The sequence below is a fragment of the Alligator sinensis genome, unplaced genomic scaffold (genome assembly GCF_000455745.1).
Source record: "Alligator sinensis unplaced genomic scaffold, ASM45574v1 scaffold881_1, whole genome shotgun sequence".
In the NCBI taxonomy this organism is placed as follows: domain Eukaryota; kingdom Metazoa; phylum Chordata; order Crocodylia; family Alligatoridae; genus Alligator; species Alligator sinensis.
The window spans coordinates 832166-856618 of NW_005842346.1; the positions used below are offsets into that span (position 1 = coordinate 832166).

General features: G+C 44.4%; 1 pseudogene; it reads right to left on the reverse strand.

The window, feature by feature from the left end:
- LOC112551138 overlaps nucleotides 1–24453 on the reverse strand; it is a 32377-nt pseudogene that overhangs the window by 3812 nt on the left and 4112 nt on the right.

The window sequence follows — 24453 nt, forward strand, 5'->3', positions numbered from 1 at the left end:
AGCTATGTGCAATGAGAGAGACAGACAGACAGACAGAAAGTGTGTGTGTGTGTGTGTGTGTGTGTGTGTGTGTGTGTGTCTTCATAAAGCAAGTCCCACAAACACACACCCCACCTTGCACTGCCACAACTCCCCCCAGCCACTTTCCCCCTCACACACTCACAGTCCCCTACAAACCCCATACCCACCCACACCCTACATACCCACACACATCCACATGCTCTCCCACCCCAACCCATACACATCCATACCCCCACACCTATCCACCCCCCACAAGCCCAGCCCACACACACCCACACACTCCACATACCCACAGCACCCACAACCCTATATTCACTCGCCATTCCCTCCATACCCCTCACAATATACAAGACTAAGACTTCATTTTAAACTATTATACAATCACTTATATTTACACAAGCATGTTTCATAGTTGATAGGGTCAGAAGGGATCTCAATAGATCATTGAGTCTGACCCCCTGCCCTGGGCAGGAAAGAGCACTCAGGTCATATGACCCCAGTCAGGTGCTGTCCGGTCTCCTCTTAAACACCCCCAAGGTAGGGGAGAGCACCACCTCCCTTAGAAGCCCATTCAGGATTCTGGCAACCCTTACTGTGAAGAAGTTGCTCCTGATGTCCTACCTAAATCTGCTCTCCGTCAATCTGTGGCCATTGTTCCTGCTTATTCCAAGGGGTGCCCTGGTAAACAGAGCATCTCCTATTTCTTGCTCTCCCCTGCCTCCCCAAATAAATTGTAAATGGCCACAAGATGCCTTCTCAGTCTTTGATCCCCTCTCAGCCTTCTGTACATCAGGACAAGAATAATTTTGAAATCAAATTAATGAATGTTGTAGATGTTTGAATTTTAGAATATAGTTTAGTATTTTTTCTGGTTTTGACATAGGTGTTTGGTGCCTCTTGAGTCAGTCAGTGCCCGGGGTGGGGGGGGCGGCCCCAGCGGTGGCTTTCACTCACCATGAAAGTGGTCACTTTTGCTTGCAGCCCTGCTCCCCAGCTGGCACTAGTGGGGGGACGCTGGTGCTTCCACCTGCCCACCAGCTAAACAGGGTGTGTGGCCTAGCAGGGGGTGCACTGGCACTCTCAGGGGGTACCTGTGCATCCCCTACACATTGGCCCTGGGTTCTGAGATGGCAAACCCCCTTGCTGAAAGGAGTACTTCTGGTGACAAGGGGGAAGGACTCCCAGTAGCAAAGGTAAGGGGTTACAGGGCAGAACTTCCGGTCTCAAGGGGTAGGACTGCCCATGCGGCCCTCGACAGATCACCAAAACCCAGTAAGTGGCCCCCCCAGCCAAGATAACTGCCCGCTCCTGATATAAGAGGAAATGAGAATGTAAGAGTGTGAGACATTAATACATCCCTTCTGTTCTGAATCGCTCTACTGGCTTCATCCCATCAAATTAATCTTTTTGCCTTGATCTGTAAGGTTGTTCAATGCTCTGCCTCTTCCTTCCTGTCTGTTCTTGTCTTCTGTGTTGTCTCTACTTCCTCTGCCCTGCTGCTAATATCAACCTTGTTTGTTCATATGGCAGCTCATCAAATAAGTATCTCCATGCCTTTCCCATCCTTCCTGCTAAGTGGAATCCCTTTCTTGAACTTATCAGTAAGGCCACTGCAACCTTCTCCTTCAGATCACTGCTTGAGACAAGCCTCTGCTGGAATATGTACAAGAAGCCAGACACGGTGGCTAGGCTGAAGACCAGTTGAGGCTATTTCCTTTTTTTACTCTTTTTTTGTTGTTGTTAAAAACACTTGCATAGACACATTTGCACACACAAGTGTATTACTCTCCCACAACCTCTAAGTCACTTTTTAGGCCCTGATCCTAACAGATGTGCTGCAGGGGACTTCTGTACTCATCTAGACCCTTGTTGATTTCTCTGAAATGCCTTGTGCACCTGGCAGTCTGCCTTTGTGCAACTAACAGCAGGTAGCTCAAGCCTTAAACTTTAACCTTTTTGGGACTAAGTTCATAGCATCACTTATGACTAGCCTAATGAGTTCCAGTTCTGCCAGGGGCTTATGGGCATTATAAATATTAAATGATATTCTGGTCCTAGTCTGGCTCTCTTGGAGGACAGTGGCAAAACTTATTATATGGAAGCAGCCTAAGTCTAGAATGTAGAACTTTTCAAATATTATTTTGGGGCCTAATCCTAGGGATATCTTTAGTTAACCTGGATCCTCTTAAATAATAACAAAGAGGTTATATTTATTGTAAGAACAGACATTATAACCATTCTTATATATAAGTAATCCCAAATGTATTTAAAAGTCTAATTAAGAAACATTTTTGATACAAATAAACAGAGATTTTTGCTTGGACTGAGCCATAGTGAGAGCAGTTTTGTACCATTTCCATTAGTTTGCATGAAAGGTAGTCTTATGTTATTTTTATCTTGTGTTGTGTTTTTATTTTTGTACTACAAAGGAAGAAAACGTTTGTATCATTCTGACATCCACAATCCTAAGTGCCTACTTAATTATATATTTGCATCCATCCTCACACATCCTGCCTCCTCACTTCTCTACCTTGATGATAATTTAGGCTCTGGACTTGTAATGAACCTCTGATAGGCAGACCTCTGTGTCTGTAGGGATTCTCACCACAGTCGTGAAGTATCATGTCTTATGGTGATAGGATCAGGACAGGTTCCTGTCTTCTGTGCATTTCTGTGAAACACTTCTCACATTTTGATAGTGCTGAGGTAATGTTGTTGCCATGATGGTCCAGGAAGTATGTGAGAGGCATGAATTCTTGTGGGTCATCTCTTTTATTGGACTGTATGGTTGGTATAGACAAAGGCAAGCTTTCAGGTATCATGGTATCCTTCCTTAGACCTGAATGTAGAACTTCTCGAATTTTGTTTCTGGGCCATATCAGAGATGATTTTGGTTAACCTGGCTCCTTTTAAATACTAATAAAGAGGTTATATTTGTTGTATGAACAGACATTATATCATTTAAATACTGATACGAATCTAATCCCAAACTAATCCCAAATGTATTGAAAAGTAAGACCTTAAGGCCTGAGGAAGTGTATTGTGATGCTCAAAAGCTTGACTATGTCTATACCAACCATATAGTTGGTCCAATAAAAAATATCACGCACAAGAATTCTCATTTCTCACATTTTGGTGGATTTTTTTTTTTTTTACTTAAACATGCTGTTTTTCCCTCACTCTTTACTGCTGAGTTTTAAATAGATAGTCTGTTGTTATAGCTTTATGTTTTGCTACACTTGCATAAAAGACGAATCCCAGTGCTTAAATTACTACTGCGTGTAATCTACTTTATGTACTTCTCTGGCCCCAATCACCATAGTATGTCAGCACCTTGTGATCTTTAACATATGTATTCTTACAACAATGCTGTTATCTCCATTTTACAAGAAAGGGAATTAAAGACACCAAGAGTGCATCCAGATGTGCGTGGATGTTTGGTTTCCTGGAGACAACTAGCAGCAATGCACCTTGCACCACAGCTACTTGTCCCCATGGAATGCCCGTGTCACGTGTGCTTTGGCACGCTGCAAGTTGTCCGGGTAGGGGAGGGGAGGCTGGGGCCAGCACTGGAGGCCTCCCGGGGCTGCAGCCACAGTCATTCTGCCATGCAGAGCCTGGCTGGCAGCCACAGGACAGCTCCGGGAAGCCTGGCTCCGCTTTTCAGCAGCATGCGCTGCCCAAGTATGCGCTGTGAATGTTTTTTCCCCCACATTTCTTTTTTGCCCCCTGGATATCCAGGGGTCAAAAAAACCCATGGAAAAAAAATACTGGCACAGAGCACACTTGGGCAGTGTTCCCTTGCAGTGCAGGGAACACCAGACTGTGCAGCATGTTGCACTGCAAACGTGGACTTGGTATCTACTCAGCTTTGTGAGGTTTCACCTTGGTGCCAAGAATGTAAAAACACCTCACAAGGCTTGCACTGGTGGCAGCTTTCTCCCCACTCCAAGCCTCACAAACAAGGCTTATAGTGGGGCCAGCACCAGGAACGCTGCTGCCACCATGGGCCTTGTCAGCTGCAGGGCTGGCAGCAGGTGGTACATCATTGTGGCTGGGAGCCTGATCAACTGAGGGGCTCCCACCCACAGGGAAGCACTTGGCTATGTGATCAATTAATGGCATGAGTAGAACAAGGTACAAAGTTATTTCACACTGTGGAGTAACTTTGTAGTGTATTGCTTGTTTTATCACACCATTATTTGGTTGAACCTGGGTCACAACTGAGCCACAACTTAAGGCATAATTATCTGGTTAATCATGCCTTAAGTGTAATGGGCAGAGGAGGCCTCAATGTCACAATACCCAAGTTCCTATGGAGACCTGGGTCCAAGCGACTTAACCAAAAGTCACGCAAGAAGTATCATGGGACATGGCTGGTCTTGTCCCCACTGTGTTCGGTTCCCCAAACACATCTGCCCTGTCTTGCTTTTTGCTCACTTTCCTCTTCCTCCATCTTGTCACTCTTCCCCTTGTTGGACTTAAGATGACTTAGAGGCTAGGCTCAGGCTGCCTTAGGCACTGCTGGAGGTTTCACAGGATTTTCTTCCTAGCTCTCCTCACAGTAGCAGCAGCCACTGACCAAACTTGGCACTGGTGATGAGAAACCATGCGTAGCACTAACCCACCAAATATCCTTGCTGTTATCTATCCTGGGTTGCATCCCTGTAAGGCAGTGATTCTCAACCAGGGTGATGGATCACCCTGGGGTGCCATGAGGTCCTTTGCAGTGTGTGGTGAGGTGTGAGGAGATAAGAAGATAAGCCCAGGCTCAGGCTTGTCCCTGCCTGGTTGATCCCCCCACCCCCACTGCCCAGCCCTCTGAAAGGAAGTTAACCCTGTAATATATAAATTCATTTTTTAAATTGGATGCCCCTCAATTCACAAAAGTGTTGGAGGGATGCCTCAAGTTCTATGGTGTTGACTTGAGTCTAAAAATGTTGAGAACCATTGCTGTGAAGAATAGTAGCTTCCCTGGACAATCTCCTCATTGAAAACAAACTGGAATATTTAAACTAGGAAGGTTAAACAATAAACCATTTGTTAATAATGGTCATTTACTAGTGGTTTGAAAATGTAAAATATTATAAGTGTTATACAGAATTAAGGGACATATAACAACTTGGTACATTGGACTATATGGTCAGATCCAGAAATGCAGGCACATGTGGTTTGTGGTGCCACAGACTTCTTTGCGGTGCCCCAAAGTGCACACCTGGCATGTTAAAGCATGCCTCACACTGCAAATTTGCAGCATGGAGGCAAAATTTGTTACTGGAAAATCCCAGTAGCAAAAAAAAATCAATGCTGTGAAAAAAAAGTGACACAGCACATGCCACAGGAGCATGTGCCAGCAGATCCAGAGGTTTGGTCCTTCAGGGAAACACTCTGGCTGCTGGCCAAAGGGTCTCCCCTCCTTTAGTTCTGCCCCAGCTCCTCCAGCACACAGGGAGCTGGGAGAAGCAGGGAAAGGGCAGTTTGCCTGAAGCAGGGCATTTTGCCCCACACCAAAGAGCACGTGTAGAGTGTGCACAGAGGCAAAAAGTAGCAGCACAAATTTGTGCCACTATTTTTGCTGCTGCAATCACACACCCCTGCATGTGGGGACGTGCCCTAAATGCACTATTCTGATTAGCTTTAATATAAATTTCACTGCTAATGTTAAACCTAGCTGTGCATCAAACTGAGCATGCACCACTAGTCCTGGGTTCAGCTCTACTTCTAGAGAATCGGTGTTAAACTTACCATTGGCTTCAGTGATTATGACACCAAGACCTCACTAAGGTCTCACAAAGTCATTTCTCAAAGATGGATGGAACAGAGATGACGATTTTACAGAAATATTCCATTAGAAAAATGGATACTTTATTGCTTTACCACTGTGACTCATTGCTTCTTCCTTTCTTGATTTTTTATTCCTGAGTGGAGAGATCCTAAAAGCCAATTAATTAAATTTAAAAGACATGCTTTAATGTTTGCAATTGCAAATATGGTTAATTCACGGCTAGAACATTACCAATTAATACTCAATTTCAGCAATCAATACTTCTGAAATTAATTGAACACTTCAATTTCATTATAATGGGAAGATCAGCATTATCTTATTTTTTCTTGATTAAATATGAAACCTTGCATTTAAAAAGAACTTAAATTGTTGTAGAAAACTACAATGGTGAAGTTTAGTATGAAGCAAAACAAAATGACACTAAGGGCACATCTGCACATGACACTACGGCAATGTAGCATCACGCTATGGTGATGTAGCGTCTGCAGGTGTCTACACGTGACCAGCAGCTACTTTGCTGTAGTGACACACTCCCCCAGCATAGTGCATTGCTATGGTGAAGTAGCTGCTAAAAATAACTGTGTGCTGTGTGTACAGTGCAGTACAGGCTGTTACTTCCTAAAGGAAGTACTAAATCATGGCGCAGTAACATCGCCGTAGCAATACATGTAGACGCACCCTAAGAGAAGGAAAATTAGTTCTTTAAAGAAGCTAATGGAATGACATTTTATCCTATAATATAGATGTGACTATTTTGGCTTCTTCCTCACTTTGTACCTAGAGAACTTTCAATGAAAACGTTGTCTGGGGGCAGGTTTAGGTTCTGATGCAGTTTGGGGTATTGTAAGCATACGGATGCATATGAAAACAAACCCTATACTTTTACATGTTCCTTCAGTTTGGTTTGGATTGAAGAAGCAGGTAAGGGAGACCCTGACAACTGCTGAAATTCTAGGAGAAAGGGGCAGACTCCCCCTGTCCCATGCCTTCTGCTCTTAAAGTCTTAAAATTGTGGGCTTTAAACATTTTCTTATAGATTCAAACAAAAGATTTTAATCTTTTGTGTCTGAAGAATTTACTTTAGACACTATCCCAGCTATTTGCTCTAATCATGGAATGAACTGAATTCAGTTCCTAGGAACTGAATATTTAATTTATAGCCCAAGCAGTTATGCTGGAAGTGCTTTCACATGATAAAGTCAGAAATAAAAATTGTGCAGTGTATCCACTGAGCAAGCACAAGTAACAAATCAAATCATAATTATTTGTGGAACAATCTGTCATTAATCCATACATACCATACATCTCCAATATCCCTTTGTTTCAAGGGACATAAGTCCTTTTAGCCCCAAAGTTACCCAGGCTCCACATGAGTTTGGTGTTTCTTTGATTTTATTATTTAGATTGCAAACAAATACTCATGGAAGTGAGATACCAGACAAAGTAGCGTAAGAGTGATGGTGTAGCCATGATAGTCCAGATATTACATGAGGGGCAAGGATTTCTTAGGGTGATATCTTTTATGTAACCAATTATCCTAGTCTGAAAAAATCTTACCTAATGGTATCCCATCTATACAGTTGGTCCAATAAAAGATATCACCCTAAGAAAATGCATGTTAGACAGAGGTATTTACACTAAAGGAATGAATCCCACATCATTTTACTTCCCCTCCAGAGATGTTTTGTGATTATAGTTTCCTAACAAGCTGGCCAGGCTGTGTGATCTTTCTGGCTACCTACTGGCAGAGAGGCAGCAATGGAACGTGGAAGGGCTATGTGTAAATAACTGGGCAGATCCTCTGGTGGAGGGTGGAGGGGATAGGGGCGGTGTCCTCAGACCTGCCCACATGTTAAATTTGTGGTGGAAAAGCTTTTTGTGACAAAGATGTTGCTGTTTGAAATATCAACTTTTTTGTCTTGGATCTGCCATTTCTGTGCCTGATTCACCATTTTAAAAAAGTAGAATAAAGAGTGTGAACATGTGGACCCCCTTGATGAGAGGTTTGCCAGAGCCCCTAGAGCACTGTGGTTTTCTCTCTGGCAATTGAAACAGAGGAAATGTAGCAACAGTTCTTTCCTCCTTAGCCCCTTTGGTGCTAGGTGCACATTCCCTCCATGGGCTAGCAGAGGAAGTAACATGAGTCAGCTCTGTATCCACACAGGAGAACAGCTCTATTTTGGGATGTCCCAGCACACTTGGACACACATCCAGTTTCCCACCAATTTACAAAAGCAAAACTAAAAACAAAAATCCCCACAGGAAGTTTTTCTGCTATTACTGTTTTGTAGAGGGCTCTGGTGTACTTATTTACACTGGTGCTGCCATGGCTGTTCCCCAGATGTGGTCTCTGTCCACTCCCACTGCATGGCAAAATGTCTGCTGATCTCTATGGGAACAGGACAGGGCTCCTAACAATATTGTTACAGCCTGGGTTAAACCTCTTAGAAACTGGTGGGCATAACAGTTGCCTTTCATTTAAGGAGAAAAATAAGAAGCCACAAATATCCTTTATTAAATTGACTGAAGCAATATGAATATGGTTAAACCACTAGTGAACACTCACAGGAAACTGATATTTATCCTTAGAAGAAAAACCCACCTACTTTGAACGCCTTCAAGAGAAATTTGGATGTTTATCATGGTGACAGATGACAGCACAAGGAGCAACGGTCTCAAGTTGCAGCAAGGGAAGTTTAGATTAGATATTAAGAAAAAAATTCTCACCAAGACAGTAGTAAAGGACCGGAACAGGTTACCCAGAGAAGTTGTGAAATCTCCATTTTTGGAGGTTTTTAAAACCCAGGTAGACAAAGCCTTGGCTGGGATGATCTAGTTGGGGATGGTCCTGTTTGCGCAGCGGGGTGGACTAGATGACCTCCTGAGGTCCCTCCCAACCCTCATTTTCTCTGCTTCTATGAGTCTATGAAATAGGAATGATGCTGCAAGCAAAGACACTCTCTCGATGTTTGCATCTTGCTGGGTTCATGGAAACAGCTTTGTACGTTCTTTGTAAATAAACAGAATTTTATAACAAAATCTAGCTCTAACATCAATATCTCCTCCTAATGGAAACTACCTGCAATGCCCTGAATTTGGCTAACTGCTCAGGCTCAAAATAAGGAAACCTTACATGTGAAAGACCAACTTATACCCTAATATAAGCACACACAATTTCCAGTAAAGCCAACACTATTTATGTAGCTTAGAAATAGTCTTAGTCTCATAATACCTGAGCAGGAAGTCACAGGTACACAACTCCAGATGACTGGCGAGGGACAGCTGGCATTAGTACTGAATGAAACAAACGTCATTACTTGTGGGTTTTTCTTCTAAGGATAAATATCAGTTTCCTGTGAGTGTTGATTGTTGGTTTAACCATAAGCTGATAATTGGGGTCCCAACAGATCATCTGAAAATAAAAGTCATGAACAAAGTGTAGTTAACGTTAAGTGTATTATGTTTTTTTTTACTTTCATCACAAAATAAACATTTTTATAGGGCTGTGGTTGGGTTCAGACTGCTGGTCAAACCCAGCATTTCTTAAATGTTGTTACTCTCTATTACAAATTTGTTACCAAATTTTGCTGGGTGCTGTATGAAGGACACAGCCAATGCAAAGCCTTATGGCTGAGCAGTGAGCACCCACAGTTCCTATCTGGTTTGGAGTTGCAGACATTCAGTACCTGAAGAATTCAGGCCATTACCATGGTCCATGCTCCCAAACACTCCAGAATTAGGGCATGATGATGATGATGTCTAACCAAACCTCTCCTAGACAGCACTTCTTCAGAGTGTTATTACTTATATACGAAAGGTATCCTTCCCATTACATAAGGGAGGCACAAGGTTAAGAGCTACTCTACAGTCATAGTACACCCTGAAGAATGCCCTCATTGTAGGCTCTAACTGCTTTGTCATAGTGAGGCAATACAAAACAGCCAGATGGCTGGCCTAATAGGGCAAGCTAGGTTTTCACTAGCTCTGTGCTTTGCCCACCCTATGGAAGTATTGGAAAGGGCAGGGGTGGCCCTTTCCAATACTTATAGTATGCATGCCACAAGTTCCATAAGCAGCATCTGATTGAAACATGGCATATGAAGGAGGAGACAGGCAGCCCAGTGGCAGACAGGGCAGGGAGAAGAAACAGAGCAGTTAATCGGGCAGGGGAATGGGATCAGAGTGTCATTGGGGAGGGTGTGGGGCTAATTTGTGTCATGCCTGTCAAAACAGTTGGCCCCTACCGGGAAAGGTCATAATAGAGCCAAGGCAGTGCAATGAGGTAAGGCATACTGAAAAGTACACTACCTGAATATCCACTGAAGCAATTGTCCCCTTGAGATCACTGCAGCATATGTTACTTAGAGGGCGCGTCTACACAAGATGATAACTGCACAGTAGCCTAATAACACTGCTCCGTAGTGTGCTGGGCAAAAACTATGCTAATATGTTACTGTACAGTGGTATTAGGCTACTGCACAGCAAGCGTCACTAAAAACTCGTCTGCCAGTGTTACTGCGCAGTAGCGCAAGTTACTGCGCATGGATTTAATACTGTGTTAACCAAGTACTAAATTTGATGCACAGTAACTACAGTGCATTAATGAACATGTAGACATGTCCAGAGAAGCCTATGTATGTTCTCAGTTATACTAAAAGCTATTTTGAGCCATGACTGGCCCAAGGCTGAGGAAAAGAAAGCTGTATTAGAGTTGCCTTTACTCCTTGCTTTCTACTTTGCAGGTTAAAATTCCCTTGATAGGGTGTAGTCTGAATACAGAGAATGAGCTTTAGGACAAAGAAATGTCTTCTTAGCAATCGTAATTCTCAGTATGTGGTACCAGCAGAATACTTACTCATGCCCTCTAAGATGCTGGCTGCTTTCATCTTGCTAGCTCACTTCCTTGTTTTGTTGTACGGTGGCCATGGACACAGGTTCTATTTGTAGTGTTATCTATGCCTCTGTAACCCTACAAAGAGTGAGCGTACAGACATGCATGCCCTCTATAATGCTACAATAATGGCAGGTCCACCACATAAATATTCCTGCTTGAAACAGGAACTTCTTTGTAGGGCTGTATTTTGTATCATCACATGTAATGTGAAGACCATAACATGTAGCACTATAGGTAGCACTTGATCTTCCAGTATCCCACAGTGCTCTGCTCTTCTCTAAGGGGGAAAGGAGGGAGAAGCACTACCCCCTAATATCACTCCAGAGAGAAGAGCTACAGCCCAGTCAGGACCTGGAGCTGCAGCTATGCTCACAATGATGAGTTGTCACAGTTGTCCACTGCTACCCCAAGCGTTTCATGGACACAGCTCTGTACAATAATAATTGGACTCCATTTGGACTGTGGCAGCTGGATCTTTATGAACAGCACTGCTTGTAGCCATGTTGTGCACTTGTGCTCATGGCAACTGTACAATCTCCAAGCATATGCAGCTTCCTAGAAACTTACTTGTCACTCTCCAAATTGTGCCTCCTACAACTCCTGTTCCACCCTGCAGGTTCCCTGTAGGTCATTACAATGGAGGAGCAGCCGCTCTGATCAAAGACCCTGCTGCCAGCCTTGCAGTGGTGGAACCAGAGCTGGTGTTCCTATAGCAGCAACAACAGAAAAGCCTGCCACAACCACTGATAAACTTCAGGGACAGCTGGAGCACCAGCAGCAGTAGCAGCAGCATCAGAGAGGGGAAGGGAAGGGTGGCGAGCTGTCAGGCAAGCTGCTGTTGCTCCTGTCTGGAGGAAAGCAGCTTGCTGCCCTCCATGGGTATCTGACAGCCAGTCCAGTCCCAATGGGGAGAAGACAGGCAGTGACTGGGCTCACTGACAGGCTTCCATAGGGGTGGGGAGAGCAAAGGAGCAGCCTCTTATCTCCTGGCTGGAGAACACACCTTTGAGGAAATTCAATAGTATCCAGCCAAGGAACTCTGAATATAGTGCTGTAACTTCTGTAGAGCACAAGGCCCAAGTCATACCAAAAGACAGCTAAAATAGATTTTGAAAGGAAGTAAGCTACAAGACTACATAATAAATAAATATAAAGACATGGTCTACAGACTTGGGATCTAGCCCATGAATGGGTACAGGAATACATAAACCAGAAGAAAAAAAGGGAAGATAGTAAATGCAAATGCCCCCCGCCCAATAAAAGCTTCTACCTAAAATTAAATGCATGCAATTAATTTACTGAGTTACACAGTATTATATTGAGACATTTTATTAAATAATTTAAGCCCCAATCCTGCAAGGAGAACTATGCAGGCCTGGGTGGTGACTTTTCAATTTCTGATGGAAAGTCAGGGCCAAAATTACTAGAAAGCATCAGCTGAGGTGTTTCCCATCAGGCACACTGGGTATTCTTAGCCAAAGCAATCATGTTGTTTACTTCTTCCATGTATAATTCTAACAAGACTCTGCAACTGACCTCTGATGAAGGGCATAATTTGATTAATCTAGGTCTCCCTGTATTCAGTAATTCCCATATGCTTTTCATTTGAGACAGAGAAAGAAATTATAGTGCTGGTTTTTGCAGATGAAAGTTTGGAATCAGATAGGGAATTTTGGATCATTCTTAGATTTAATGACATAGGCAGATGCCAGCCTAAATTTCTGGGGGAAAAACAGATGTGGAGATACTTATGAAGCTGAACCTTTGTGTCATGAAGAGACAATGGTGTGTGTGTGTGTGTGTGTGTGTGTGTGTGTGTGTGTGTGTACACCCGAGTGGTGGTTCTCAATAATGGATCTATCACAGAACCCTTTGAGGTTAAAATAAGAGTTAAGCAAGGTTGCATCATTGTTCCAACTTTCTTTTCGATATTCCTTACCGCAATGCTACATCTGACCACCAATAAGCTTCCAGTCGGAGTGGAGCTAAACTACTGAATGGATGGTAAACTGTTTAAACTCAGCCAACTGAGCCAAAACCAAGATCACCCCAACCTCAATCATTGAGCTCCAGTATGCTGATGATGCTGTACTTTGTGTTTACTCAGAAGCAGATCTTGAGGCAACCATCAACGTCTTTACTGAGGCATACAAAAAATGGGACTGAAGCTTAACACCTAGACTACTAAGGTCCTCCATCAACAAGCTCTTAATGAGCAGTCCCCAGCTCTGATAATTCAGATTCATGGTGAGACCCTGGAGAATGTTAAGTATTTCCTGCACCTCAGGAGCCATCTCCTGCAGAAGACCGACATTGATGAAAACATCCAACATTGCCTCAAATGTGCAAGTGCAGCCTTTGGACACCTCAGGAAAGGGGTGTTCAAAGACTGCCACATTAGAATCGAAACCAAGCTCATGATTTATCTAGTAGCTGTGATCCCTACCTTACTGTATGGAGCTGAGACATGGACAACATACAGGAGACACCTCAAGTCATTGGAGAAGTACCATCAACATTGCTTCTGGAAGATCCTTTGAATCCAGTGGGAAAACAAAGGCACCAAAATTAGTGTCCTCTTGCAAGAAAACACCACGATCATTTAGGTGATGATCATCCAACATCAGCTTTGCTGGACGGGCTGCATCATCTGGATGTCTGACTGTAGAATCCTGAAGCAAGTCTTATTCTTCCAGCTTAGTTGAGATGTACACTCAAGAGGAGGGCAAAGAAAGCACTTCAAGGACATCCTCAAGGCCAACTTGAAAAATGCAACATCAATATCAACTCATGGGAAACTATTGCTCAGGACTGCCCCAAATGGAAGAAGAGTCTGCTGCAAGGATCTCAGTACTCTGAAACCTTAAGATGACAACAGGAGATGGAAAAGTGGGAGCAGCAGAAATAGCATGTTGTAGAATGAATCAAGAATCCAGAACCACTCACCCTGCACAGAAACACATGCCCAAGTTACAGCAGAGTCTTGTCAATCCCGGATTGACCTCATCAGCCATCTTCAGACCCAGAGATAAGGCGATCATGGAAGACAATCATCCTTGATTATGAGGGATTGCTGAAGATGACGCCCAATTCTTACTAATAAAGTAAGTAGCTGTTACATGGATTTTTTCACAGTCAGGTGGGTGGAAAACTGGCTCATGGGATGCACCCAGAGAGTGGTGGTGGATGGGTTGGTTTCTATCTGGAGAGATGTGGGCAGTGGTGTCCCCCAAGGCTCGGGCTTTGGACCAGTACTGTTCAATATCTTCATCAGCTATCTGGATGAGGGTGTAGAAAGCACTCTGTCCAAATTCACAGACGAGACCAAACTATGGGATATAGTAAACACACTAGAGGGTAGCGAGTGAATTCAGGTGGATTTGGATAGACTGGGAAAGTGGGGGGATCAGAGTAGGATGCAGTTTAACAAAGATAAGTGTCAAGTGCTTTGCCTGGGGAGAAAAAATCATCAGTACAGCTATAGACTGGGAAGTGCCATTCTATGTAGCACAGCAGTGGAAAGGGAGCTTGGAGTCATAGTCGATGCAAAAATGAACATGAGCCCCCAATGTGATAAGGTAATAAGTAAGGCTAACCCCACTCCGTCTTGAATTAGCAGGTGCATCATAAGCAGGTCTAGGGAGGCGATTCTTCCCCTTCATGCGGCATTGGTGAGGCCGCAACTGGAGTACTGTGTCCAGTTTTGGGTGCTGCACTTCAAGATGGATGTGGATAACCTGGAAAGGGTTCAGAGGAGGGCTACTCATATGGTTGAGGGCCTGCAGGTAAGCTCCTATGAAGACAGACTGAGGGACCTAAATCTCTTCAGCCTCCACAAGAGAAGGTTGAGAGGTGATCTTGTGGCTGTCTACAAACTCATCATGGGGATCAGCAGGGAATAGGGGATACTCTTTACCAGGGTGCCCCTCAGAGTTACTAGAAACAACAGGCATAAACTGAAGTAGATTTAGATTGGACATCAGGAAGAAATTCTTTTTGGTGAGGGTTGCCAAAATATGGAAGAGACTTCCAAGGGAGGTGGTGCTTTCCTTACCTTGGAGGTGTTCAAGTGGAGGTTAGAGAAGCACCTGGCTGGGGGCACTTGACCCCAGTGCTCTTTCCTGCCCAGAGCAGGGGGTTGGACTCGATGATCTAATAGGTCCCTTCCAATTCTAGAAATCTATGAATCTATTAAATCTATGCATGAATGCAGGTGCATGTGCACTCATACAGTCACATATTATTTGGAGAGTGATGGCAAAGTCTCTGCAGACAAATACTTTACCAGAAGATGATTATAGGACTCCAGTCCTTCAAAAATGGAGTTTTCCTAGTAAAGTTGAGTACATTCCAGCATGGACTGATGCAACTTGCATTAGTTTTGACTGGAAGTGAATCAGTTGGATGGACACACTTCTGAAGAGGTCAAGGAAATCTCTTAAAAGTTCAAAAATTTACTTTGGCCAGAGTTGGGTGACATTAGGCTGTAAATAAACATCACATTTGTCCCAGTAGAAAGCATTTTGTCCCACAAACCTATAGACCTATAAGTCCACTGCCCCACTTCATGTATGTAGGATAAAATGTGCTATTGCTGTATCCCAGGACATTGTGGTGTGCATCTGTAAGGCTATTGAGGGTCATTTCCTAACAAGCTGGCCAGGCTGTGTGATCTTTCTGGCAGAGAGGTAGCAATGGAACTTGGAAGGGCAATGTGTAAATAACTGGGCAGATCCTGTTTTGTTCTGGGTCAAACATGGGACAATCATGACTACTTCAAATGCAATGCTATTTACAGCCTTAGGGAGACAGATTTATCTGCCACCAAAGTAGTGATGGAACCTACTAGCAAAGTTGTAGGGCTTTTTGATTAAAAATGACAATCAAAGCATATCCCTTAGTTTCTGTATTATTCCGTTACAAGTCCTCGCACAGACATTCCAGCTCACTTCTTGTTTACTTGGTTAGCTGCTGTAGAGAAGTCCCATAGACTTTCCCTGCGGAATCAGATCCTCAGATAATGTAGCTTCTTTATAGGTTCTTTGCTTTCCAAAGAGAAACTTGAGTAATCTTATTGCTTGAAGTACACTGAGGGAGAAATCTTCCCTCAGGATTTTTGGTCCTCACACTATATAAATGATAGCCAAACAATAAACATTTCAGTTTCTTTCCTTTTCTATTCTAACAAAGCATCTGTGGCCTTTTCTGCCAGGTTTATCCTTGACACAATGTGCTTTGTAAACAAGTGAGATGTATATAGTAACATATAGTCTATATGAGGGTCAAAGTTTTGCATTTTGGTTGATGGGAAACTTACTGTGTTGAACAACAAGAGTCTCTCTTTTTTTTTTTTTTTTAACTCTGGCCCATCGATCTTGAATTCTTTTCCATACAGTAGCATAGCTTCAACAGGACAGGAAAAAGTGCTCTCCCCTTCCTTGAATTAGTTCATAGCTGTTCCTGAGAAGTGAGAGATACAGGTTTGAAAACCATCATGCAGAAGGGCCATCTGGAGCAAGAGCTCTAATACTATGTTAAATGGTGTTAGCACATCTTTAACTTAAAAAAAAAAAAAAAAAGCAGCACTTCCCACCGGACTTTGTGTAGAGCCTGACCCTGTGAGTTTGGTGTATTCTGAGACCAGTACTGGATCAGGTGCCTCTGTGGACCTAGCCAAAGAAAAGCCTAGTTTCTGGATCCTGAGGGGCTTTAAATATGAGATATATGCTGAAGTTCTTTTCCATGTGCCAAGCAGCAGGATTTTAGGTGCCTGGAATACTTTAAAGTAAAAAAGTGAGGTGCCTCTGCTGTTAAGATTGAAGTGGCAGATGAATGTGTGTTTTTAGGGAAACTATTTTGAACCTAGATGCCTAAATTCTGCCTAAGCTCTACTTCATGCTCTTAAGCTTCTTTTGTATCTACATTCCTACAGTTCAGTATGGGATCAGGTATCATAGATTATTTACCTGAAAAAAGGTTTTATGACTGGAACTAAAATTATTGGCTTTGACTTCCTAAAGCATAAAATAGCTTTGTGAGATGCTTTGAAAATTCTTTCAGGAAGTTCATGTGAAGCTAAACATTTTTTTGACTGAATTAGCAATTCACTTATATCTATGAAACCTTTTCTCTAACCTTGTGGGTAAAAGTTTACTTAGGACCAAGGTGAAAAGTCAATCATTTTAAGTGGTTTTATAGAAACAAAAGATTGCTTTACATTATTTTTTAAATTTTCACCTCCATCTGCAGTCCCTGGTGATATCCATCCTGTGCTGTATATCCACTGTATGTATACAGAAGACAGCAGCCCCTTCCCTGAAGAATTTACATTATCAGAAAATAAAACAAAAGGGAGAGCTGAGGTCCCAAGAAAATCAAATAAGCAATGACCAATTTGTCAGTTTTGGTATTATAGATTTTTATTAACATTTCAAAATAAGACCAGTTATTGTGTGTGAGACAGCACTATATCTTCTGGAAGTGGTTTGTGAAATGCTTCCTGGATTTTAGTTTGATTGTTTTTAATATGATTTGGGTTTCTAGATTCTGAGTTCTAGTAGGTTTCTTTTTTTATTCATTTCTTGTAGTCAGGGTATCCTGGACACGGTCATCTGCTCTTACGTTGCTTGATCTGCTCTCAAGGATGGAAGTAATAGTCATCTCATGGCCTTATTGGGAACAGGGCTGGACACATAGTAGGCAATAGTACACTTGTTTATAAGGAAGGTTTTCTGCAAAATCCACAAAGTTCCAGTAGGTGAGTACTGATGGAGCACACATTTATATTAGGCATTCACTAGGATACTGTTTTAGCACTGAGCACCTAAACCCAAAGCCCACTGAAATCCAGGGCTAGGGACAGACATTACACATAAACCGGTTTAAATGATCAGAACTGGTTTAAACTTGTAACAGAACAAATGTTCAGTGCACATAAACCAGTTTAAAAATGGCCGAAACCAGTTTGAGATAAACCTGGTTGAATGTAGTATCGGACTTAACTGATTTGGCTCAAACCAGTTTATGCAATGTCTGTCCCAGACCCCTTCCTTGTTCAAGTTAAACCAGACTCCCCCAGCATCTGGGCATACTGTTTGGGCTAGGCGGGGCTCTCTGCTCCACAGCAGAGGTGGCTCCTCCCCTCTGCTCCCTGGCTGCAACTCAGAACTGTAGAAGGTAGGGGATGGCTGCTCTAGCACCCTCCCCTCCCCGCCCCCCCGGCTTCTAGCCTGAGCCATGGCAGGCATGTGCCTACATTTCTGGGATGTCTGTGTGGTTACAAACTGGTTTAGTCTAGCCAGGTTAGACTAACCTGCAAAGATTGAATCAATTCAGGCTCAGGTTTTTTGAATGTCTGCCCACAGCCCAAAGGTGTAACTATAGTGCACCCTACGTAGTAGTGGTGCACACTGCAGCAGCCAGAGATCCTGTGCTGCTGGGGGAAATGTCACCTCTTTTTTTTGTTGTTACTATCCATATTGAGAAGCCAAAAATCTTTCCCAGCAGGAGTAAACCACTGGTTGAGGTCAGCTGCTTCTCTGCCATCCCCACTGCCAGAGCTGGAGCTGGCACCACTGCAGGGAAGGTGCAGGGTGCAGAGAAGTAGGGGAATAGGGGATAAAAGATGGGGGATGGGAGAGTGAGGTGCCCCTGTAGTTTTATTTTGGCATCCTACCCCTTAGGCAGTGTCTGGGGCTTGTGCCCCACTGTAAAAGGGAACCTGAGCCCTCTTACTAGGAAGCACAATGGCTCTTTTAAGAACAGAACTTTCAGGGCACAGCAGGCCGGCAGGGTCAGGGTTAAAGCTGAGCCTGGCTGGCTAGTCAGGTGATTGCAGTGTCAGGTGACTGGAACAGAGCTATATAAACCCTGGTCCAGGGGGCAGAGATGATCTGAGCAGGATGCGGGGCCCAGGGTAAATCAACCTGTACAGGGCCCTGCCCCCAGACACAAGGAATCCGGTGGCAAGGTGGGGCTGTTGAGCAGCCAGATGTGAAGCTGGCGGCTGCGTGGAGTCACCGCGCCGCTCTGCCCAGCTCTGCAGGCCCCCCAAAGCACAAGACCTGAGGTGGTCACCCCAATTTGCCCCCCTCCCCTGGGATGGTCCTGCCAGGGGGTGCAGCTACAGAGGGGCTAGAGAACCCAGCACCAGAAGAGAGCAGCAGACAAGGGTCAGAAGCCCAGTTGGGTCTAGGGCCTTAAAGTCAGGCCTGAGAAAATAGGTATGGGCTAAAGGTCCTAGCCCTGTATAAAGGGGACAAGGCTATATTGGCTGAAGTCCTAACAGAGAGTCAGGGAACAGTGGATTAGACCACGTGCCCAGGACATATTAAGGGGCTAGAGCCTCGGCGCCTGACCCTCTCTAGTGGGTCTAGGCTGGTGGGCCAAGCTAGAGAGAAAGGGGCAGAAGCCGAGTAGGCTGAAGTCCCAACATATACCTCACAAGTGTTAGCTGTATGTCTGAGGCATGTTAAGGGAAGGTCAGAACATGCTATTAGCCTCTAAGGCAAAAGGCACTCTCTTTGGTGAGTGAGAGTGTAGATATTGCCTGGGAAGGCGTAGTGCAGCCTCCTCTTCAAGAACCAAGGAACATCAATTTGTGGCAAGCAAGCAAAGGGGAGTTTGTTCCCAGAGGAAAACTGAGACACCAAAGGACTTTGGGATACCTTCATAGGCTTAAAAATGCCACTGGAGATGCTATCCTGTTACACCCACTCATTGTTATATTACTGTTGAAGTAAAAGTAAGGCTACCATTGGCTTCGGTGTTCCCTGTTTGTACTTTTAAGGTATACAATTCTGTATAAACACCCTATGACATAAGTATTATTGTATTTCCATGTAAAAGATGGAGAAACTAAAGTGCAGAGAGCCCTTAGTGATATGTCAAGGTGACGTAGTAATTTAGGAATGCAGACGTCAGGTTAGAACTCAGGAATTCTTTGATCTCAGCCCCATGATCTACTAGCTCATATCACATTGAAATATATCCCTAGATAGTTCTGAATTGTAACAGCAAATGGATTGAAAATGGATGCTGCTAATCTCTCAGCCATGCTCACAAGTGCACAGATGCATTTCAAATGCTTCCTATGAATTCTTGTAATGTGTGCCATACTGCACATATACTGAGCCTCATATAGCATTAGAGCAGTAAAGGAGTTAATGCTTATGCTAAACTTTTAAACTGCTATTGGCAAAGCAGCACATTTTGTTTTGAGTCTGCATTTAGTTCCGCTAAAACCAATAGAAATTAAAGGGTTTGGCAGCCATTTTAAGGTCACTGTATAGACTGCACAAACTTTGTGGTTACTTTGCCTCCATAGTCAGGATCAATGAGTCACCCAAAATTGTTTTTGTTTTCTTAAAATATAGACTTTGTCTCAACATCAGTTTAGCTCGTATGGCTGCATTTATTGAACTATATCTTCTGGAAGTTGTTTGTGAAATGCTTTCTGCTCTACCTGTGACACTAAGATTAAAATTAGTGTTCCCCACTGGGCGATAGGAGATATTTCATTTTTTAATTTTTCATATCAACTATTATTATTAACTTAGAATCCAGTGGAAAATTGTTGGCTAAAAACATTTGTATAATAAAATCACTTAGAATAAGAAAATAAATAACTTCCATTAGATTTTTGTGTCCAATGACTATGCATTCTCTATCTGGCTTTCTCTCCCTCTCGGAGAGAGATCTCTCTCTCTCTCTCTCTCATGGAGAAAGCTGAATAAACTAAGTGAATCATTGGATGCTGGAGGCATCTGAAAATGGACCCTCTTTTGAAACGATGCAAGCAAGCTAGTAAAAATAAAAAAAGCCCCTGCCAAACTACTGACAGCTAAGGCTTCACTTTTGGTTGTCCAGGAATAAGAAAGTATTTGTCTTGATTTTCAGAGTGTGATCTTATTCCCTCAGGGAAATTAAAATGAAATATTAGTGTCTGGATCTGCCAACAGCAAGAATAACATTTGATTCCTTTGGAGCTTTACCTCCAGAGACTCAGAAGCATCTACCCCTTCACATGTCAGCCCTACAGATAAATTTTTGGGCATAAGAATCAGGATCATCTCCTAGCACAATGAGTTCTAGAGGGACAGCAGATGCTTTTCAAACCTCAAACAACAAAATAGCCTCTCAATGAAAAAAAAGGGAGAGACTATCAACATAATTCAATCAAATTTAATACATTGTGAAATCCATAATGATGCCTCTATAAAAACTCTAGCTAGATCATGGTAGCTCCTAGTTCAGTTTCTGCAGCATGTTCCAAATGGATGACAAGCCAAGTTGTAATGCTGGGGCATTATTTCCAATACTGTAGTCTGATTAGCCTCCCAGTGTACATTACAGAGATCTGCAAAGTGACTCACCTCAAGGCATCAGCATATTTTTGCTGTCATTGTATGGGAGGTAAATAATGTTTTGTTTTGTGTTTTTTAATAGATCCTTCAAACTAAAATGTAACCTTTAAAAAAAAAAAATCAGGGTGTTTTAAAACATCTGGATGGATAAATTCATTATTATTTCCCTGCATGAAATTAATGAAGAATTCAGTGTTCAGTTGGTGACATGGTGTGTGACCTGTTTTGTATGCTGTTTAAACAACCCACAATTACTGCTTGATTACTTACTTCCTGGCTTTGTAGACCCCAGATGTCCTTGGACGCTCTCACAATTTCCCCCCCGCCTCTTGTTGTCAAGGACATATTTTTCACATTGCCAGTAATTCACATTAAGAGCTTATGGCTCTTACTCAATAATATCCCTTCATACCCTGCTTGGTTGACCAAGAGGTCAGACTCCATAGGAGAAGCCATCCAAGACACACTTAGCTGGTCTGTTTTCTGTCATCCTAACCACATGCTCTGCCACTGAAGTTGCCTGAACTACATTATATTTACTACACACAATATTCATAGACCTCCTGCAATTAATTATTCAATCTTACCTGTACATCACACACATCACCCTTATTTACCTCCCAAAATTAATATTAGTACTTCATGCTTAAAATTATTTAGTATGACGGAAAGAGGGTGTCACGGCGGGGTCCTGCAGGAGGGCCATGATCTCCTCAAGGCTCCCTTCCCGTGCCAAGTTGGCCCAAGGGCACCCTCAGGTTCTCGCCCGCCACGTCTTTGATGATACAATATAAGGGAGGCTGCCTTTTCCGCCCTCTTGGTCACATCTTGCTGTAGTCTCTGCTCTGTGCACTCCCGGATCCCTCGTGGGTCCTGCTCTACAAATGGGTGTTTCCAGGGCACCCTAGCCTTAGGGGCTATGCATGGCTCCTACCACCCCAATACCACGCCCCAAGCCTTGCAGATGTCACGGACGTTGTTCTGTCTCTCTCTCTCTCTGTGCCCTCTCTGGCGCTCGGGCTCTCCACAGTCCCGTCTCTCTGTCTCTCCGCGCCTTCTCCCAGGGCCTCCTCGACAGTGCCGCCCTCTCTCCAGGGGCTCCTCAGTAATGCCGCCCCCTTCCTCAGGGCTCACCACAATGCTGCCTCCTTCTCCGGGGCTCACCATGCCCGCACTGGGCTTCTCAGCAATGCCCCCTCTCTGGGGCTGGGGTCTATGCATCCCCAATGCTGCGCCCTCACTGGTGCTGGGGTCCCCACACTACTGTGGGTCCCCTATGAGGCCTCCTTCAACCCCTAATAGCCTCACCCAAACCATCGGTGATAAACAGCAACACAAAATGCAAGCCCATTGGCTATAACTTAAACAGAAGCTGCCCGGCCATAACAACGCTCAAGCCTACCGGGAAATACTCCATCCCTTCCATGAGAGAGCTCCTTCCTCCATGGTTGCTGGCAGGGAACTGCCTCTGGCCTCAGCCCCTAGGATTTATAAGGGCCAGGCCCTGCCCCTTACAGTCAGCTGACCTCCTCTGGTTCCCCTGGCAACCCGCAGCTGGGCTCATCATTCTCTTTCCCTCACAGTTTCTCCTCTTTAGGAGCAGGGCACCTCAGTGCTCTGCAACACACCTCCCCCCTCAAGACCCAGACTCACTGAGGCGGGGTTTCATTCTTGTCCATAGCACATCCTCTGTCTTGTTCCTCTTATGATCTGGCGCTGGCCCACCGACACTTCCAACGCATGGAGGCAGAGGTTTTCAGGCGCCTCCTACTCACCTTTTACCCAAGGTGCACCATGTGGGATTTTACAGGAGTTGCCCCACTGCAGGCAGTGCCCCCACACTACCAACCTTGGTAGGTAGCATTTCATTCTTGTCCATAGCACATCCTCTGTCTTGTTCCTCTTATGATCTGGCGCTGGCCCACCGACACTTCCAACGCATGGAGGCAGAGGTTTTCAGGCGCCTCCTACTCACCTTTTACCCAAGGTGCACCATGTGGGATTTTACAGGAGTTGCCCCACTGCAGGCAGTGCCCCCACACTACCAACCTTGGTAGGTAGCAGTCCCCGTCGGTCGAGCTCCTGCCTACCTTTTGGGGTTTCTTCTCCCTTTTACCTTCAGCCCCTGTATCTTCCATTCCTACTTCCCCTGTTCTCTTTCTCTGGGCAGGTTCTGCGGTCTCCGGCCCTTCTATGGCTCTCTGGAGCCCATGAAGCCTTTCCCAGATCTCCCACCGTTTCCTCAATGCCTTCTGGGCATATTCCTCTCTCCAAAACTCTAACTTCCCTCGGCCAGTGGGTCTTCCTTTAGGCCCTTTATAGATTTTCACATAGGCTACCCCTCCAATTCTTGCATCAACAAGCTTCCTTAAAGTCCATCACTTGACCTGTCTCGGGATGTTATTTACATATACCTGTGGTCGTCTCTCTGGCTTTGGTCCCTTTCCACGTGGTCGTTCCCTCCTCTGTATCTCTGGCTCCTGTGACTTGCTTCCTTTTCTGGGTCTCACTGACCCCTTTTCCCGGGAACTTGTCTCTGACCCTTGTTGTCTCAGGCCTTGTGTCACCTGTGTACCCCCGTGGTTAACCTGCCGACTGTGCGGGCCGGGAGCAACCCGGGCCCTTTTCCATGCTGCACACGGGCTGTGGCCAGCAGCCCGGGCACACTGGATCGGAGAGGGAGGGCGACAAGCTGGAATTAGGCACAGACACTTAATGGTAGATTTAAAGATTGTTTACTTACACCAGAGATGGCAGGGGTGTAGGCTGGAAAACTTGCTTGAGTTGCGGTTACAGACACAGACAACACGAACGGTCGCGTGGAGTTTGCTAGGCTCCACGGAACAGAGCTCCGGATGCTCTGGGTGAGCACGCCACCAAAATCGGACTTGTAGATATGTCTTATAAATTCTTTCCGCTCGAAGACAGGAAGAGGTGGGCAATGGATCAGGTCGCCAAGCTCCTCTGAATCTCACACAGGGTCTCTATTACCCTGCCGTGTATCCAGAGTCTCCATGAGATGGATGTGGAGTCCTCAGTGGGGAACGAATTTGCATACGGGTGGCGGGAACTCTTTTGCACCATGCATTTCTCTTGCAACTTGAGCAATGCACCCTGCAAAAGAAGCTGCAAAGAGGCGGGAAACTCGTCCTTGCACCAGGGTTCTCCTCTGCAATAGGAAACTCTCCCGTGCAATGAAGCTGTAACCTGGCGGGGATAATTCTGGTGCCGAAGCACACACAAAATCATGCCTTTGGGTCATGACATCCCCCCTTGCTGAAGGCACAACAGAATTATACTTCATGCCTATCTCTCAGGTCATCAGTAGCTCTGTTAACAGTTCGTGGAACTAAACGAACATATACAAAATCAGCTAACATAAGAAATTC